Below are 5,714 nucleotides of genomic sequence, written 5' to 3' on the forward strand. Positions count from 1 at the left end.
GGGATATGGATGACGCGCATCCATCACGTGTCATTCAACGCGAGGTTGAATCACATTTACTGACCGAGGAGACCGTTTCCTCTATTTCCGCGGAAACATATGAGAACTTAATCCCATGTGACCAGAATTCTCCCCCTCTTGCTCTCATTTGGGGATACGAATGGTTATTAGGTACCTCCACTCGTTCTGGTACGAAAATTCAGTGACACCTTTGTCATCAGTAAATGTATATGGCAGTTTATTTGCAATATGTTGAAAATTCTCATAATCTGAATCTTTAGTTCAAATTCTGAAGTACGTGGACAAAATCTCTATTACATTTCTTTTGCATTTCTTGGCATTCTATGTGGTACATTTGTCCCCTAATGCCAGAAAATGTCCTTATTGCAAAAGCAATCAGCGTACGAGCTGCAAATAACTCTCTCACCAGGGTTAAGGTATTTGACGAATTAACAATCATACCATAGTTATTCCTCACATAGATTCCAAATATATGTGAAGGCCGTAATGTACGCTGGGGTGGTGATATCTGTGTCCAACCGAATTATCGCAGATGGGAAATACTTCACTGATTTCCACGTACAAACCGTAAGGGGATACGGTATTAAATGCATTTGATCTCATATAGACCAAATATGCGGCGTGTGAGACTCATGTTACCAACAACAAAATGTTGGATCATCACAATTCTGTAGCAATGACCATGCAACTTGACTCTCTTTGACAAGAGATCTAGCCACACCATTCTGAGTAGGTACACGATGTACTGAATATGACCATGGATTTCTCGTGAATCAAATTCAATGACATTTCCATTCCAATGGAATTATCCCATGCATATAATCATTTGCTTTGCTCCAAATTCGTCAATTTGAGCACTTAATTCAGTAAACACATGGTTTTGTGTGGATGATACACACCTAAGACCATCTTCTAGATGTGTCTATGAATACCATGAAGTACCAAAATAACCCAGCCAATGGTTGAATATTTTGCATCATTCTTGAATCCGTTCAAGAATAATGAGTGGCCCATTCAAATTTTAAGGTGAGAGTGCCTTAAAACTAATTTCACTATGGCACATGCAGTGCACATAAAATCTTACGATTGTCGGGAATATTGCAACTTTGTTGTGGCCAATTGAATTACCAATAATTTTTCTAATCGTCCTCATACCAAACTGATAAAGGAGGAAAAATTATTGTGTACGCAACAATATTGAGTATGAACTGATTCATACACTCAATTTGTCACAACTATCATGTCCCGTGGACAAGATGTTGCAAATTATACCACCTGTAGTAGTACAATTATAGGCTAATGATATATTGGGATAACTGTTGGAATTATGCCCTAGAGGCAATAATAAATGTATAGTTATTATTATAATTTCTGTATCAAGATAATAGTTTATTATCCATGCTATAATTGTATTGAATGAAGACTCATTTACATGTGTGGATACATAGACAAAACACCGTCCCTAGCATGCCTCTAGTTGGCTGGCCAGTTGATCGATGATAGTCAGTGTCTTCTGATTATGAACAAGGTGTTGTTGCTTGATAACTGGATCACGTCATTGGGAAAATCACGTGATGGACTAGACCCAAACTAATATACGTAGCATGTTGATCGTGTCATTTTGTTGCTACTGTTTTCTGCGTGTCAAGTATTTATTCCTATGACCATGAGATCATATGACTCACTGACACCGGAGGAATGCTTTGTGTGTATCAAACGTCGCAACGTAACTGGGTGACTATAAAGATGCTCTACAGGTATCTCCGAAGGTGTTAGTTGAGTTAGTATGGATCAAGACTGGGATTTGTCACTCCGTGTGACGGAGAGGTATCTCGGGGCCCACTCGGTAATACAACATCACACACAAGCCTTGCAAGCAATGTAACTTAGTGTAAGTTGCGGGATCTTGTATTACGGAACGAGTAAAGAGACTTGCCGGTAAACGAGATTGAAATAGGTATGCGGATACTGACGATCGAATCTCGGGCAAGTAACATACCGAAGGACAAAGGGAATGACATACGGGATTATACGAATCCTTGGCACTGAGGTTCAAACGATAAGATCTTCGTAGAATATGTAGGATCCAATATGGGCATCCAGGTCCCGCTATTGGATATTGACCGAGGAGTCTCTCGGGTCATGTCTACATAGTTCTCGAACCCGCAGGGTCTGCACACTTAAGGTTCGACGTTGTTTTATGCGTATTTGAGTTATATGGTTGGTTACCGAATGTTGTTCGGAGTCCCGGATGAGATCACGGACGTCACGAGGGTTTCCGGAATGGTCCGGAAACGAAGATTGATATATAGGATGACCTCATTTGATTACCGGAAGGTTTTCGGAGTTACCGGGAATGTACCGGGAATGACGAATGGGTTCCGGGGGTTCACCAGAGGGGGGCAACCCACTCCGGGGAAGCCCATAGGTATTTGGGGGGGGGGGGTCACACCAGCCCTTAGTGGGCTGGTGGGACAGCCCACCAAATCCTATGCGCCAAGGAAGAAAAATCAAAGAAAGAAAAAAAAAGGAGGGGAAGTGGGAAGGGGGAAGGACTCCCTCCCACCAAACCAAGTAGGACTCGGTTTGGGGGGGGGAGAGTCCTCCCCCCTGGCTCGGCCGACCCCTTGGGGTTCCCTTGGACCCCAAGGCAAGGTCCCCCTCCCTCCTCCTATATATATGGGGCTTTTAGGGCAGATTTGAGACGACTTTCTCACGGCTGCCCGACCACATACCTCCATAGTTTTTCCTCTAGATCGTGTTTCTGCGGAGCTCGGGCGGAGCCCTGCTGAGACAAGATCATCACCAACCTCCGGAGCGCCGTCACGCTGCCGGAGAACTCTTCTACCTCTCCGTCTCTCTTGCTGGATCAAGAAGGCCGAGATCATCGTCGAGCTGTACGTGTGCTGAACGCGGAGGTGCCGTCCGTTCGGTACTAGATCGTGGGACTGATCGCGGGATAGTTCGCGGGGCGGATCGAGGGACGTGAGGACGTTCCACTACATCAACCGCGATCTTTAATCGCTTCTGCTGTACGATCTACAAGGGTACGTAGATCACTCATCCCCTCTCGTAGATGGACATCACCATGATAGGTCTTCGTGCGCGTAGGAAAATTTTTGTTTCCCTTGCGACGTTACCCGACAGTGGCATCATGAGCTAGGTTCATGCGTAGATGTCTTCTCGAGTAGAACACAAAAGGTTTTGTGGGCGGTGATGTGCGTTTTGCTGCCCTCTTAGTCTTTTCTTGATTCCGCGGTATTGTTGGATTGAAGCGGCTTGGACCGACATTACTCGTACGCTTACGAGAGACTGGTTTCATCGTTACGAGTAACCCCCTTCGCTCAAAGATGACTGGCAAGTGACGGTTTCTCCAACTTTAGTTGAATCGGATTTGACCGAGGAGGTCCTTGGATGAGGTTAAATAGCAACTCATATATCTCCGTTGTGGTGTTTGCGTAAGTAAGATGCGATCCTACTAGATACCCTTGGTCACCACGTAAAACATGCAACAACAAAATTAGAGGACGTCTAACTTGTTTTTGCAGGGTATGATTGTGATGTGATATGGCCAAACGATGTGATGTGATATATTGGATGTATGAGATGATCATGTTGTAATAGAAATATCGACTTGCATGTCGATGGTACGACAACCGGCAGGAGCCATAGGGTTGTCTTTATACTAACATATGTGCTTGTAGATGCGTTTACTATTTTGCTAGGATGTAGCTTTAGTAGTGATAGCATAAGTAGCACGACAACCCCGATGGCGACACGTTGATGGAGATCATGATGATGGAGATCATGGTGTGGCGCCGGTGACAAGAAGATCGTGCCGGTGCTTTGGTGATGGAGATCAAGAAGCACGTGATGATGGCCATATCATGTCACTTATGAATTGCATGTGATGTTAATCGTTTTATGCACCTTATTTTGCTTAGAACGACGGTAGCATTATGAGGTGATCTCTCACTAAAATTTCAAGACGAAATTGTGTTCTCCCCGACTGTGCACCGTTGCTACAGTTCGTCGTTTCGAGACACCACGTGATGATCGGGTGTGATAGACTCAACGTTCACATACAACGGGTGCAAAACAGTTGCGCACGCGGAACACTCGGGTTAAGCTTGACGAGCCTAGCATGTGCAGACATGGCCTCGGAACACATGAGACCGAAAGGTCGATCATGAATCATATAGTTGATATGATTAGCATAGGGATGCTTACCACTGAAACTACTCTCGACTCACGTGATGATCGGACTTGGGATAGTGTAAGTGGATCATGAACCACTCAAATGACTAGAGAGATGTACCTTTTGAGTGGGAGTTTAGCATATAATTTGATTAAGTTGAACTCTAATTATCTTGAACATAGTCTAAGTCCACTTTGAATATATTTGTGTTGTAGATCATGGCTCACGCAAGTGTCATCCTCAATTTTAATACGTTCCTAGAGAAAGCTAAGTTGAAAGATGATGGAAGCAACTTTGTAGACTGGGCTCGTAATCTTAAGCTAATCTTACAAGCTGGAAAGAAGGATTATGTCCTTAATGCTGCGCTAGGAGATGAACCACCCGCTACGGCTGATCAGGATGTTAAGAACGCTTGGCTAGCACGTAAGGAGGACTACTCAATAGTTCAATGTGCAGTCTTGTATGGCTTATAGCCGGGACTTCAACGTCGCTTTGAGCGTCATGGAGCATTTGAGATGTTCCAGGAGTTGAAGTTTATCTTTCAGAAGAACGCCCGGATCGAGAGGTATGAGACCTCCGATAAATTCTATGCTTGCAAGATGGAGGAAAGCTCGTCTGTCAGTGAACATGTGCTCAAGATGTCTGGGTACTCAAACCGTCTAGCTGAACTAGGGATTGAACTCCCGCAAGAAGCTATCACTGACAGAATCCTCCAATCACTGCCACCAAGCTATAAAGGCTTTGTGTTGAACTACAACATGCAAGGGATGAACAAGTCTCCCGGCGAGTTGTTTGCGATGCTGAAAGTCGCAGAGTCTGAACTCCGTAAAGAGCATCAAGTGTTGATGGTGAGCAAGACCACTAGTTTCAAGAGAAACGGCAAAGGCAAGAAGGGCAATTCGAAGAAGAGCGGCAAGCCTGTTGCCAATCCGCCGAAGAAACCCAAGGCTGGACCTAAGCCTGAAACAGAGTGCTTCTATTGCAAGGGTATGGGTCACTGGAAGCGCAATTGCCCCAAGTATCTGGCAGATAAGAAGGCGGGCAAAGAAAAATCAGGTATATTTGATATACATGTTATTGATGTGTACTTAACCGGCTCTCGTAGTAGTGCCTGGGTATTCGATACCGGTTCTGTTGCTCACATTTGCAACTCGAAACAGGAACTGCGGAATAGACGGAGGCTGGCAAAAGACGAAGTGACGATGCGCGTAGGAAACGGTTCCAAGGTTGATGCAATCGCCGTCGGCACCGTGTCACTTCAACTACCATCGGGATTAGTGATGAACTTAAATCATTGTTATTTAGTGCCTGCGTTGAGCATGAACATTATATCTGGATCTTGTTTATTGCGAGACGGTTACTCTTTTAAGTCTGAGAATAATGGTTGTTCTATTTCTATGAGTAACATCTTTTATGGTCATGCACCGAATGTGAGAGGATTGTTCATATTGAATCTCGATAGCGATACGCAAATACATAACATTGAGACCAAAAG

Source organism: Hordeum vulgare, chromosome 6H (assembly GCF_904849725.1).
Source record: "Hordeum vulgare subsp. vulgare chromosome 6H, MorexV3_pseudomolecules_assembly, whole genome shotgun sequence".
NCBI lineage: Eukaryota > Viridiplantae > Streptophyta > Magnoliopsida > Poales > Poaceae > Hordeum > Hordeum vulgare.